Genomic DNA, 15,360 nt, shown 5'->3' on the forward strand with positions numbered 1-15,360 from the left:
GCTGATTGTCAAGGGACTTGGATTATTAACATTAAAAGTACTGAGCCAGATCCTAGGCCCCCTTCTGGGCCCTCTGCACCATCAGATGGTAAAATCCTAGGTGGGCAACTAAGCATTCCCCCAAGGCCCCAACATGGGGAAATCTCCAGTTGGCACAGAGTGGGCACAGCTGGTTCTAAATCCACACCCCAATCCCTGCCCCCCGCAACTGCGACACAGTGGAAGGTGAGGGAGGGATGCGACTGGAATGCACTGTGCTCCAGCAATTCCCCGGGCAGCGTCAGTTAGAGCAGCCTTTGGGCTGTGGCATACAGGCTCACTGCTCCCAGGTCTTGTGCTGAGCAGAGGGATCTCTGGCACTGGTGTGTGCTGGCACTCTGAGAACCTGCCATTCACTAATGTGTATCTTAAATAATTTAATGATCATCTTGTACATGCCTCCAGGTATTATCCTCCTTATTATCAATAAAGCACCAGAGAGGGCCTAGGCAAGCATAAAAACAAGGGGTTGATTCTGAACTCTCTTGTACCCGTGTAACTCTATTGTCTTCAATACAGTCACTCCTGATTTCTACCAGTCTGAGATCAGAATTGGGCCCACATTCCTTGCCCCAAAGACCTTACCATCTAAATAGGCAGCATCCAGTCCAGTGAGTAGTAACGGAAACCAAGAGCCTGCACAGATGAGTTTAACGCTTGTCTAGAAGATGCTGCAGTTCATACTGTGAATTTTGATAAATATTGTAACTGATTTGCTCACACTACTTTGATGCAAGCTTTAGGGGTTGAAGTCATCCCCAGAGACGAGTAATTTGAGAAGTGACTTGGAGGAGGAGAGGAAGGGGCCTGGGAGAACAAGGTGCCTGCTTGATTGGAAGGAGGAGCAGAGACCAGGAAGAAAGGAAGGGGGCAGCTAGTCTTTCATGCTTTGTTTTGACTCTTCCTCTTCCAGATTTGGGCAGAGCCGGGGGAAACAGTATGTGTGCGCACGAGAGAGAGAGAGATTTATACAACTAAAGAAACCCAGAAGTGAATGGAGCCTCCTTGAACCAAACCGCTCAACAGCTGGGACTGCAGGGAAGAGTTTGGGTGCTTTGCCAATCTCTAGTGCTAATGTGACTTGAGTCCTATATCCTGTGTATTATCACAGCCAGGTCAGACCTGTTGGGGCTGGGATAAAGTGAGCCCAACCTCCATCGCAGGCCAGGGTGTTGCTATACATGCCTTGCTGGCCATTGGTTGGCAGGCTGTGCCCCGGCAGGCTGTGAAGGAGAGCACCTTGGTGGCCCTACCTACTCTCCGGGCCCTGGGAGCCTCTGTGTGCGTGTGTGTGGAGGAAGGCAAATGGCTGCTGGCATCCCACTAGCAGAGCTTGTTGTGGGTGGCTGCTGGTAGCCCATTCCTTCCCTCCCCTCAGCAGCAATGCCCTTTAGACACCGTCAGCTCTGGCCACAGGGTCAGTCTGCTATTGACCCATTTCCCTGCTGGTAGAGAATGTCTGCATTGGGGGGTGGCTGCTGGCCTATGTTTCCTCCTGCAGCAAAAGGGATCTGAGAGAGGGCATGGTGGGTGGCATGCTCCCTCCCTGAGAGCGGGTTGTTTAGTAGCCTCCCCAGGAGTTCCCAAGGCCCTCACGCACTTCCTGATTGGCTCGTCCTTCCACTGCCAGCAGCAGATCTTATTTCACCTTCCAGGAGCCATGGGACAAGTTCAACAGTGATGCAAATTAGTTGGTAAGTCACACATCAGGTGACTTCCACCCACGCTGGCGCTTAGCAAGGGCCCAATTCACCCGCAAAGCAAGTCCTCTGTAGTAAAGAGGTCACCAAGGGGTTAACTGGGTCACTCAAAGCTCTATGGGTTGGATCAACGCTCCACCCCTCCATTATTTCCTGTGTAGTTAGTGGGAGTTCTCCCCTTTCCCCAACTTCTCAGTTTTGAGGCAGTTAAAGCAGCAAGTTCCCAGCCTGCAGTCCGGTGAGTAGATGTTTTTTTTGATTCAGTGAGTGATCCCTTTACAAGCCCTCCTCTCTGTAAAGCCCTGGGCATTAAGCAATATGGGTTTTTGGTCGGCTGTGCATTGACTGAGGTTAGTCACTGCTCCTTTCATGGGTAGCTAGGTATTTAGGGGGAGGGGGATTCCTTTTTGCTGAAGCCTTTATTACAAAGTTCTTGGGATCTGGTGGTAGGCAAAGGGATCCATATGGTCAGTGCTGAGGGTGCAAGAATCTGCTGACTGTTGGAGGGCTCCATTAGCTCAAGCAGGGCCAAACCCTTTGTGGTCTTGCTCCAGAGCAGCACCCTCCTCTGTATGTCAATCTCTTTGGTGATCACCTGGGCTTGCTTCCACTTCATGTGCTCGTTTTCACCTGCTGCAACCCGGGTAATTCTGTTCTGATCTATGTTAAACATGAAGCTGGTTCAACCAAAAACATAAAGCTGCCCAATTTAAGGGAGGAAGAGGGAGAGGAAATTCCCGGTCAGGCTCGTTTTCAAATCCAAGGGTATGCATGGGTTAAATCAAATTTCCACCCTTAATAAATTGACTATTGTGTCCCTTTAAGGCTGCCAGACAGCGGCTACCTCAGAGCCCTGGCACTGCTGGGAAGGGGCATCCAGGCCATGTGGGGGCTGTTGTGGAGTGTGAGGTGTCTCTGAGCTCTCTGCCAGCTAGATAGAGCTGGCCCTATGTGTGTGCTGCCTTCACATCCCACGAGAGCAGACAGATTGCACATGAATGTGCTTCACTTTTATGCATGGCGATCAACGTGCTTCCAAGATATTGGTCTTTTAGGAACGGCGTATTACAGCAGCCACTGGAAAATGCCAGCTCCATGCTCCGGCCCTCTGACTTAATGGAGAACCCAGAGGCCAGTAAAGAGCTGACTGGCTCCTGCATCTTGCTGCAGTCTTTGCTTCTCCTCCGCCTTGGCTCCCTAGCACAGTGATAGCTCCAGAGGTTGCTGGGTTTACTGCTTGCTATAGAGAATATGTAGAAGAGACTACCGGGCCTCTGTCTCTCTGCTTTGTGCAGAATGGAAGTGGGCTCGGAGGAACCCAGAGCGGCTGCCCTCCGGGAAGACACAGTCTTTTGATGATATGTTTGTACAGAGCTTAGCACAATGGGGCTGGGGCTTTTAGGTACCACTGCAACACAAATAATACTCCCTGGCCTCTCTGCTTTGCTGTGCCCCCCGTTGCTGATCTTCCTGGCCTTGCTCACCGAGGCAGTTGTTCTCTGGTTAAAAGAAAATGCGTGCTGCACTTTGTCCGGCCACGTTTCAGCTGAGAACCGAGGGACTCGTTCCATGGATGTCACCTGGCTAGGGAGAAATCCTGGGTCCGGTTCGGATGGTATTTACCTACCATCTGTGCACAAAGCGCCAAGCGGCTGGCTTAGCTGCTTATGCATGTATGAGGCGTCATGCTGGAGGTTGGCTCGGCTCCAGATGAAGGCAGGTAGATCCGTCGATTCCGTTAACAACCTCGAGACGCTCGCCTATGGCCCTGAGCCCTCTGCTCGGAGACGCCGCAGTCACCTGACCTGTCAGCTGACAAAAGAGGATGACTCAGCCAGCAGCTGTCAGGCCCCTAAAATAATGACAAAAACAATTAGCAGTCCAAGCAGTAGCCTCTCCTTAATTATCTCCTCCGAGTTTAATTAACTAGCTAAATTATCAGCAGTAATGTAGGCATTAATTATGTCAAATTACAGTGTAAAAATCACAAAGTGTGGAAAATGTCAATTCAGCTGTGCTCACCTGCCGGGCTGAGATGAATGCGTGTGACGGTGGCGCAGCCAAGCGCCAGGGAAAGGGGCCACTTCCTCTTTGCAGGTGAAGAGCGCGCCCTTCTGACAGCACTTGAAGAGGGGGAGGGAAGGGAAGGGGCAGTTACATGGCGAAAGTTGAGGGTAGCTGCGGGGGGAGCCAGTGCCATATTTTTGATTCAGAGCCACTGGGGTCGCTCTTGACTCGACGAGGATGGACTATTTTGGCTCTGGCAGAGGGAGGGGAAGGAGTGTGGCTCCCCAAACCAGATGGCTTGGATGCTGAATTATTAAATTATGAATATTAATACAAATCAGACACGGAAGAGGTAATAATTTTGCTGCCCTACAGAAATAATTAACATAATTTTGATAAATTACATGATAAGAGAATCTCAAAATTGAGGTAGATTTATCTTAATTAATATCTTGGACCTGCTCCGTAAGGTAAATTGTTCCACTGGGAGTGGGGAAGGGTGAGGAAAGGCCCCCTGTCTCTGTGGTTCAGACCCCTTCCAAGGTTTATCTCACAGTCGGTGTGCATGTGGCAGGGAGGGGGAGACGCAGCCCAGCTCTGGAGTGCAAGCAGTGTCCTAGGCCCTCAGCTCAGCTGTGCCTTGTGTGACAGCACAGCAGGGTTCAGGCCTGGAAGCAGCTCTCCCTGCCCTTCCAGGGGGATGTGGCTCCCATGGGAAGTGCTTCTGGCAAACAGGGCAAAAACCTCAAATACAGGCAGGGTTGCAGGCATACAAGCATAGCGCTCACCTGGGCACACAGCCACTGGGGTGGATTCCTGCAGAAACTCACTTCCATCCAAACAGCTGCTTTCTGGGGAACTGTTGTGTACTCAAACCCAAACACATACACATACCATTGTTCACAATCAAACACCCATGCATACTTGCATAACAAACACCCGCACCCAGGCATATTCATATGCACCCGTGGGTGTACTTATTTACACATAAACAAACACGTACCCAGATGCAAACCTGTGTGCATACCTGTGCATATTCATGACCTAAGCAAACATCTGTCTGGCTATCTATCTGGGCTCCGTTATTGTAGCATCCAATCACTTCACAATCTTTTCATGTATTCATTCTCCTGGCACCCCTGTGAGGTAGGGAGGTAGTGTTATCCCCTTTTTACACATGGAGAAAGGAGGCACCGAGATTAAATGACTTGCCCAAGGAAGTCACAGGAAATCTGTGGCAGAGCTCTGGAGTTCCACATAGACTCCTAGAAATGTAGGGAGGGAAGGGACCTTGAGAGGTCACCTAGTTCAGCCCCCTGCACTGATGCAGAACCAAGTACACCTAGACCATCCCTGACAGGTGTTTGTCCAACTTGTTCTTATAAAGCTTCAGTGATAGGAAGCCCTGAACCTCCCTTGGAAGCCCATTCCAGAGCTTAACTACCCTCATAGTTAGAAAGTTTTTCCTAATATCTAACCCAAAGTCCCTTGCTGCAGTTTAAGCCCATTACTTCTTGTCCCTCCTTCAGTGGGCATGGAGAACAATTGATCAACATCCTCTTTCTAACTGCCCTTAACATATTTGAAGACTGTTATAGGTTCCCCCCTTAGTCTTCTTTTCTCCAGACTAAACATGTCCAGTTTTTGTAACTTGTCATCACAGGTCAGGTTTTCTAAACCTTTTATCAATTTTTGTGGCTCTCCTCTGGACTCTCTCCAGTTTAACCACATCTTTCCTAAAGTGTGGTGCCCAGAATTGGACACAGGACTCCAGCTGAGGTCTCACCAGTGCAGAGTACAGTGGGACAATCACCTCCCATGTCTTACATATGACACTCCTGTTAATACACCCCAGAGTGATGTTAGCCTTTCTCACAGCTGCATAACATTGTTGACTCCTATTCAATTTGTGATCCGCTATAACCCACAGATCCTGATCAGCAGTACTACCGCCTAGCCAGTTGTTCCCCATTTTGTAGCTGTGCATTTGACTTTTCCTTCCTAAGTGAAATACTTTGCACTTGTCTTCATCATATGTCTTCTTGTTGATTTCAGATCAATTTTCCAGTTATCCAGGTCATTTTCAATTCTAATCCTATCCTCTAACCCCTTCCATCTTGGTGTCTGCAGATTTTATAAGCATATTCTCCACTCCGTTATCCAAGTTATTAATGACAATATTGAATAGTACCGGACGCAGGAATGACCCCTTTGGGACCCCACAGATACACAGTTTGACAGTGAACCATTGATAACAACTCTTTGAGAATAATCTTTCAACCAGTTGTGCACCCACCTTACAGTAATTTCATTTAGACCACATTTCCATAGATTGCTTATGAGAATGTCATGCGGAACTATCAAAAGCCTTATTAAAATCAAGATATATCACATCTACTGCTTCCCTCCATCCACCAACCCAGTAACCCTGGGATGTTTTGGCGTGATTTGTTCTTGACAAATCCATACTCGCTATTCCTTATAACATACAAGGCCCCAGACAGTTTCTGAATTTAATGGGAGTTTTGCCATTTGTTTCACGGGGAGCAGGATTGGGCCCCTGGACTTGGACATACTGGGTGAAATCCTGGCCCTGTTGAAGTCTATGGCAAAAGTCCCATTTGACTTAAATAGGGTCAGGATTTCACGCAGTGTATATATGCATGTGTATACACACATGCCAGTATCCACACACAAACTTCTGTGCATAATTGTATATATTCACCTGCAAATACACACTTGTGTATTTGTTTGCATGCTCCCTTCCACCTCTTGTGTGCATTCACTCCTGTCCATTCTCTCCCACACACTTTGTGTGTTTCTGTGTGTATTCACATCCCGCCAAAACATTATTTTTGTGAGTACACCTGTGTATGCCTCTTTGCGTACACACAGAGAGTTTTGAACCTACTTGTGAATTCTCTCCTGTACCTAGATAATCACACACACATAGCTGACTGTACGGTGTTCTGCATCGAATCAAATAAAAACATGGGCCTACACATGCATTAAAAGGCACACAGCATTAAAAATCATACAAAGATGGGTAGGGTCAAATTTATTCCTGCAGTCAATGGAGTTCCATTATGTGTGTGATTATACCAGTAGAGGGGGACTCGGTGTGTATATGTGTGTCTGTGTATATACCTGAAATGTATATTTTTTGATGCAGATGAATATACAGAGAAATACACACACATGAGTGAGCCTATGAAATCAATGGAGTTTATGCCAGGGTTGAAGCTAGCTTGTAGCAAGAGGCAATGTACAGGTGTAATCTGGTTTTATTCGATGCCCATCATCCTGTTCTTTTGGCATTCTCTATTCTTGCACTTGTGCTGCTGCACTGTATTTCACAGCCGGCTTTCTTCAAACCCGTAGCATACCCAGCATGGCTCAGTGGATTCCCCAGAGTGTCCCACTCTGAGCGTATCTGCTTTGAGTGAAGCAGCTTCCTTCGCCTTTCCTGAAGCGTGGTTACTGCCACATTTGTTGGGTCAACACTACATTGGTGTTTCATTTCAGTTTGCAGTTGATCAGCCATGAGCATTTGGTAGCTCTCTTTCCACAAGACTTTATATATATATATATATATATATATATATATATATATATATATATATATATATATATATATATATATATATATACAGTGTATGTATGTACAGTGTAAATTAGTTTAAATTTAAGAAAACAATGTGTTGTACTATTAAGTCAGATTCTGCTCTCAATACCTGGAGTACAGCTGGTGTAACTTTGCTGAAGCCAACTTCAGTGCAGGTATATCCCAGAGAACAATTTGGACCGTTGACTTCATCCACGTAAACAGCTCATGCTGATCGTCAGAGCCCTGGGCGCCTGGGACCCCAGTAACGAGCGAGTGTTTAGAGAACACGGAATCGGCCAGCGCTACGCTCGGCTGATGTGGCAACTCATGGTGTCGGTCACCATCAGGTGGTCGAGGGACATCTACATAGAACACATCACGGGACATCGGCAATACCAGGAAGGATGAGCTGGAGTGCCGATGAGAAGCGCAGTCGGGAAAGTAACTGAAATACTTTCCTCATGGATTGTATTTTTTAAATGGACAACCTACCCTAAATTCTCAATTACTGAGGGACAATCTTCACTCATTGATATATTTGCTTTCCACAACCAACCCTCTGTATAACTTTTCATGAGTGATGTAAACAAATACTTGGATGTTGGGGCTGGCTGGGACATGGAGTGAAGTGCAGACGTGGTTGTCTGGCTCACTGCCCCCCAAAATGGACCCAGCTGAGGGGTCCTGTTCTCTGCACCTGCAAGCTCTGTGTTAGACCATGTTCCTGTCGTCTAATAAACCTCTGTTTTACTGGCTGGCTGAGAGTCACGTCTGACTGCGAAGTTGGGGTGCAGGACGCTCTGGCTTCCCCAGGAGCCCTGCCTGAGCGGACTCGCTGTGGGAAGCGCACGGAGGGGCAGAGGATGCTGAATGCTCCAAGGTCAGACCCAGGAAGGTGTGAGCTGTGTGTCCTGCAGACAGGCTGCTCACAGAAAGGCGACTGCCCCAGAGTCCTGACTGGCTTCATGGGGAGCAGATCCAGAGCATCGCCCAGGGACTCCGTGACAACTGGTGGTAGCGGTGGGATGTACTGCACCCCATGGATGGCACTTCCTGCAGTAAGTGATGGGGGAGAAGTAAAATGAAGGGGGATTGATGAGGACGAGGCGTGCTGAAGGCTCAGAGAGGAGCGGTTTCGGGGGGGGTGGTTAACCTCTGGGAGTGTGTGACCAGCAAGAAGGACTGTGCAGTAATGGGGTCCCCCTGGGGACTGTGGTGAGCAGTTTCAGGGGCGGAGGAGGCTGCGGCTTGGCCCTGGGCAAGAGAAGGACTTTTGCAGTAACAGGGTTCCCCTGGGGATTGCAGCGAGCAGTCCAAGGGGCGGAGGAGTCTGCAGCTCGACCTTGGCAAAGAGGTGGGACCTCGAGAAGGGCTGGCACACTAGGGGTTCTCCCTGGAAACCATGGGAAGCTGAGAGCACACAGTCCTGTGAGTCCACAACAACTTGGGAAGAGCGGAGTGATGGCCTGTCACCGTCTCCTTAAGAAGGACATTGTAACCCTGTGCAGAAAGAAAGGGTTGAGCATTGGAAAGTTTAGCAAAGCACAGTTAATCGAGCAGCTGGAGGAGGATGACCGCTCTAAGGAACAGATTCCTGACCCCAAATGGGGCTATAGCAGGTTCTGGGAGCAGCTGGAGTGGTAGCCAGGCATCCCCAAGACTCCTGTCCCCGACCAGACGAGGGTCTTCACGATTGGGTTCCCCATCGGAGGATCGGAGACGGACGGGATTGGAGCTGAGTCCGAGAGAGCAAGAGGACTGTTAGAGACAGCAAGAGCCCGAGAAAGAGCTGCAGAAGCAGCAGCAGCATGAACTGGCGATGGTGGAGCGGAGAGGCATAGGGGACCTCCCAGGAGTAAGTGGGGATAGACCCCGGGGTGCCAGTTCCGCAGGGAACCTCGAGACTAAATTGCTGCCCCTGGTTAAGGGGGTGGGGGGGAGATGTGGATGCCCACCTCACTGCCTTTGAGCAGGCTGGAGATTTGAACGAGGGGGATCCTGTGGAAAAGCCCCGGTGTCTAGCTCCCTTGCTGGGTCCCAAGGCCATAGACTCCGTCAGCCAGATGAGGGGGGGAGGTGGACACGCTCCCACTCCTGGTCCCAACCTATATGTCTGTGTGGAGTTTCCTGGGGCCAGGCCCCTCAGACATCCAGTGGGAGCGGAAGGTGGTGGTCAGTGGGGAGACATTCCTGGGGTGGCAAGATCCTGGGACAGAGAGAACGGTTGTCAGGCCCTGGGTGCTGCAGCCTCAGATGCTGAGGGGCTGTGTGAGCTGGATAAGGGTCCCAGGGACGAAGCCCCTCACCCTCCCTATGGCCCAGATCCCTGTGCAGATCCAGGAGGGGTGGGGCTGGCTGGCCGTTGGGGTGCTCCAGGATAACAGCTGCGAGACCCTGTTGTGGGGTGACTGTGTCCCTTTGGGACAGGATCCAGGCCTTGCTCCGGTAACTGCCAAGGGTTTGAATTTGAATTCAGGGAACCAATCGGCAGCGTGATCAAGTCTGGCTGCTTACGTAACTAGCTGAACCTCCTGGTCTTTGGTCTGCAAAACTGTGCTGGGAGTTCCGTGAGAACAGGTTTTCTCATGGGATTTCTGATCTTTCTTGTGTCTGGCTAAGCTAGAAATACCAGTGGGGAAAGCCTGCCTCCACTGAGATCAATGGCAAAATGATGACAATGGATTCCTGGGGGAACAGCCTCATCATGGTGTTTCAGCTGGAGACTGGAGGCACAGAAATGTGCGGGAGAGAAAATTAATGGGAAAAGAGTTATCGAGATTCCTGGAAATTCAATGAAGGCTCTCCTTGCTTCTTGTTTTAGTCATATCACTTTACTGGGTGATATGACTAAATCATATGCTTTTTCTGAACAAAGTCTTTCAATGTTTACCAATCGTTAACTACAATAAGGACAGATTTCCAGGTAGATTTTTCCATAGTGTGGCAAGTGCCAGACCTGGCATATACCCAGGGCAGAGCAATATTCTTGGCTTGGAGAAATTTCTATTAAAATTGAACCAGGGCTAAACACCCTAAAAACCTAGAGTCCTTCCATTTCTCAGAGAGACCAGGGAGGAAGATCCAAGAGGATGAACATTCTCAGATGCATGGAGTAACCCAGGAGCAGTGAGGCTAGTGGGGAGCAGCAGGAACTTCTATAAGGTGCACACTTTGCGTTTTTGGAAAGTTTTACCGGCATACTCGCTGCCTTGCAGAGATACCGGAGGGACTGCACTTTTGGTATGGTGGATGCAACATGGCTGTTTAAGGAGTTGGCACAGTGGCCAGTGTGTTGTTGCCAAGTGGCGACCCAGCCAGTGTTTGCTCTGAGATGTCCGTACTCTGTCCTACTGGTGAGCTAGGTTTGTTACCTGTCCTGCTAGCGATTTGGAAAAGGGGAGGAGAACAGAGGCAGGTGACAGGAGGAGTTGGTTCTTTATTGGCTGCGTGTCTCTCCTTTGGATCCGGACACAATAAACATGAGACCCACGCCAAGAGCTGCTTAGCAGTCTGCAAACAGTCTCCGTTGCGTGGAGAAGCTCAGGTGGCACTGTAGAAGGATGTGAAGCTGCATGTCTGGGCGGTGCTGAAAATAATGTTAAAACAAGGGGAACCCCACTCAGGAATAATTAATGTGGCTCCGTTCCACCAGCTTCCCCGAGCTGGGCCCTGCCAGAACTTGCCTCAGAGTGACCTACAGCAGTCAGCTGTGCAGCCCAGCCTCACATGCATACTGATAGGTGCCATGTTCTGGGAGAGACCAGGGGAAGAGCAGTGCAGGGAAGGAAGGAGGGGACTTTTTTTTGCAATTAAGTGTGACAGAAAGTTAGAACTGTTGGTTCAGTCCTTTTAGGAAATCTCCCATTTGGATTCCACCAAATAGTCCTGAGCGCCCAGCGGATTCTGCTGCGTCTGAGAATTCCATTTGAATTCAGCCTTAACCACTTCACCGCTGCAGTAAGCCCGTTAGCCTCCAGGGTCCCAGGGCTCCTGGCTTGCCATGTTGCAGCCAAATGGGTAATAGTGATCAAGCAATGTGGCTCCTGAGTGCTGACCCCCCCGAGCACCAACGGGCTGGGCGTGGGGATAAAGATCTGGGTTACTGAACAGTGTTCATTCCCTGAGTTTATCCATGTTACTACTAGTATTGAAACAGAGCTGTGATTGAATGACGAGAGCCCAGTGCCTGGTTTGGGTAGAAACCCAGACTTGTGACCGGGCCATGTTGGCTTCTGCCAGAGCAGATCAGTGTGAGTTTGGGCTGGCAGAGAGGAGCCTGACCTGCAGGAACTGTCTCCAGAGCACAGGGAGAAGATGCTTCCCTGCTGCTTCCCCTGCTCCAGGAGCCCATCCCTAGCAGTCAGGACATGAACCGCACCACAACTGCGGTCAATACACATGCAACACGGCAACTGCACAAACAGGGATGAAAGCAACGCACACATGAACAGCGGTAAAAGATACTGGAGCAGACTCCTCCTGTCTGCAGAGGTTGGCAGTTGTTTTGTTCTCTGAGCTTCTGCAGTCTCTGGCAGAGGAGATGCACATACTGGGCTCCCTCATGGAGTTTGTTCCGAAAGTCACTTTAGACTGAAGAGACACATTTTATTCTCTGTGTTTGGAACCATAAATAAGGACTATCCAGCCATGCGGGGCATCCTTCAGACTGTGTGTATTCAGAGGCAGCATGGATAGGCCACAGGACTGGGGCTCAAGACACCTAGAGGCTATTCCCAGCTCTGCTACTGACCTGCTGGATGACCTTGGTCAAGTCATTTCCCCTCTCTGTGCCTGCCTTTCCCCTCCCACCATTTATCTGTCTTGTCTATTTAGATTGTGAACTCTTTAGGAAGGGACTGCTTTTCACCGTGTGAATGTACAGGGCTGAGCATGGCGGGGCCCCGATCTTGACTGGGGCTATGGTAGTAAAAATAATAATACACAGGACAACTGCAGTCAGTACAGCGCTTAGCAACACACCAGAACCCTGCATGTGCACAGATACCCATACCCTACGGAAATGCAGAGTACTCCCTGTAGCGTACCCCGAGCCCTACAGAAATGCAAAGCACACCCCACACTACACAAACGCCAACAGACACAATAGGGAAGAGTATCCAATCAACACCCCTGCACCCAGGTGAACAGTACCTGCACACACAGCTGAGCACCTCTCACATAGCTGAGGGAACCCTTATTCTTCGAGCCCTGGGAAAATAGGGTCTGCTAGGTCAGGGCCCGTCCTCCTTCCCTATCCCCATTTTCTTAGGCAAAGGGGGTGCTTTTTCTCCAGCCCGGTGACCTGATCTGCCTCTTCCTTTTGCAGTGTGTTATTTCCACTTTGTTTCCATTTCTCCTCTGTTGGGACTCTGGGCCTTTCCATTCCCCAGTAATTATATAATTACTTCACAACATGCTGCAGGAATATTCAGGGAGATGGCTAAGGCTAGCACAACAATAGTGACAAGTAAAACATTAATTTCTGGAGTTCTTTTAATTAATTCATCAGGAATCGTGCTGTGTGGGATGATTACGTTAAAGTGTTTAATTACAAATTTATATGTAATGATGCACTTTAATTACTTTGGACTGGTACAATATTGTTGGGCCCTTTTCCCAAGATTCCTGGCACTGGATCTGGGCTGCACACAAGCATGCTTGTGCTTCTAAATTATTTACATGGCATGGGAGAAATCCGGTTCTGATTGAGGAGGGGAAATTCCCTCTGAAGCTAATGGAAACGTATTCCCCAGGGGATACGGAGAAGGAGGCTGGAGGGGGCTATGTGGATGTCAGGCAGAGCATTGGTCAGGACATGTTTGTTGGAAGAATGGAGGTTAATCTGAAGTATTAGAGAGCCAGGCATGATAAATATTTATAAGAGAGACTGGCTTCAGGATTCTGGTTATCAGAGAAAACTGGGTCTCGTTCAAAGCTCACAAAAGATTTAAAAAATGGTAGTGCAAACAGCTCTCACTAGGTGTGTGTGTGTGGGGGGGTCTTTCTTTCTTTCTTTCTTTCTTTCTTTCTTTCTTTCTTTCTTTCTTTCTTTCTATATGTGAGTGGAGCATCTGTGATTCTTTTTTCTCTTTTTGATAGTTTTATCTCAGGTGAGATGTATTGCGTAGGTGTCTTGCTGTATATTATTATAGAGGCCTGTGTGCTAAAGAGCTTGGACTTAGTTTAGGGTTAAGTACTTCACTTAGGAAGGAAAAAATCAAATGCACGCCTACAAACTGGGGAATAATTGGCTAGGCGGTAGGCCTGAGGAAAAAGGATCTGGGAGTTATAGTGGGTCACAAATTGAATGAGTCAACAATGTGATACAGTTGCAAAAAAGGTTAATATCATTCTGGGGTGTATTAACAGGAGTGTTTTATGTAAGACATGGGAGGTAATTGTCCTGCTCTACTCTGTGCTGGTGAGGCCTCTGCTGGAGTACTGTGTACAGTTCTGGGTGCCACATTTTAGGAAACGTGGAGAAATTGGAGAGAGTCCAGAAGAGAGCAACAAAAATGATACGAGATTTAGAAAACCTGACCTCTGCGGAAAGGTTACAAAATCTGAGTGTGTGCGCTCTTGAGAAAAGAAGACTGATGGGAGATCTGGTAACAGTCTTCATATAGGTTAAGGGCTGTTAGGACTGGGATCAGTTGTTCTCCATGTCCACTGAAAGTAGGACGAGACGTGATGGGCTTAATCTGCAGAAAGGGAGATTTTGGTTAGAAGTTAGGAAAAACCTTCTGCCTGTGAGGGTAATTAAGCTCTGGAATGGGCCTCTAAGGGAGCTTGTGGAATCCCCATCACTGGAGGTTTGTAAGAATAGGTTGGACAAGCACCTGTCAGGGATGGTCTAAGTCTACTTGGTCCTACCTTAGTGCAGGGGGCTGGATTTGATGACCTCTTGAGTCCCTTCTAGCCCTACATTTCTATGATTTTATGTCTCTGTGCATGTGTGATGCATGCAAAATAACTGAAGGCACATGGTTATATAGCACATGGTTATATAGTACTATGTATGCGATGGAATATTTGATAGATACATTAGATACAGCTAGCAACTCAATAACAGCCATATAGCCGTAGTGAAATATTCACATCATCAAGTGCTAAACCGCAGTTGTACTTAGATTGTTACTTAGATTTTAAGATCTTCAGATCAAGGACAATATTTTGTTCTGTGTGTGTTCTGTGTTTGTGTTTGTGCCTTGCACAATAGGGCTTGGGTTTCCTAGATGCTACTGCAATATAAGTAGGCTTGAAGGATTAGATTTTTATTGGTAAATGTCAATAAACATCAATTTCACTGCACACTCCCAAATTAATGAAAAAATATTTCCAGTGATGATAATCTAAATTTACAGAAGGGCAAAGTAAGAAAAGTGCTGCTTGAGAACTTACTGAAATTCGATTTAAGGATATTTACTTTGTATATTTTGACATGCGATGTTGACAATTTGTGTTTTAACAGTTACAAAGCTATAACTTTTTGAATCTCAACCGCTCCTGTCATTAAATAATTATTGTCTAATCCCCTCCCATGATTTCCACAACTGTGAAAATGTAAATCAGTAAAAATTTAAAAAATGCTTAAAAATAAACATCAATATTATCAGTTGGAATTATAAAAAAATGAAAATTGAAATCTGCCAAGTCTAAATATTAGAAATAAGGTTTTGTTTTCATAGAATCATAGAATTTTAGGGTTGGAAGAGACCTCAGGAGGTCATCTAGTCCAATCCCCTGCTCAAAGCAGTTGTACTTAGATTGTTACTTAGATTTTAAGGTTTTGACTAAGTATGGATTGCAGGATTTGGCAAAGAACAAATAGAATACTTTAGTTAGACAAAAACATCCCATGAGGAATAAACCAGATTCTGATCTTAGTTACACTTGTGTAAATCTAGAGTAACTCCATTGGATGTACACTTTCTCTGGATGGATCCTGGTGTAACTGAGACCAGGATTTGCTCATACTAAAAGGAAATAGACCCTAGGCAATGTCAT

The sequence above is a fragment of the Chelonia mydas genome, chromosome 10 (genome assembly GCF_015237465.2).
Source record: "Chelonia mydas isolate rCheMyd1 chromosome 10, rCheMyd1.pri.v2, whole genome shotgun sequence".
NCBI lineage: Eukaryota > Metazoa > Chordata > Testudines > Cheloniidae > Chelonia > Chelonia mydas.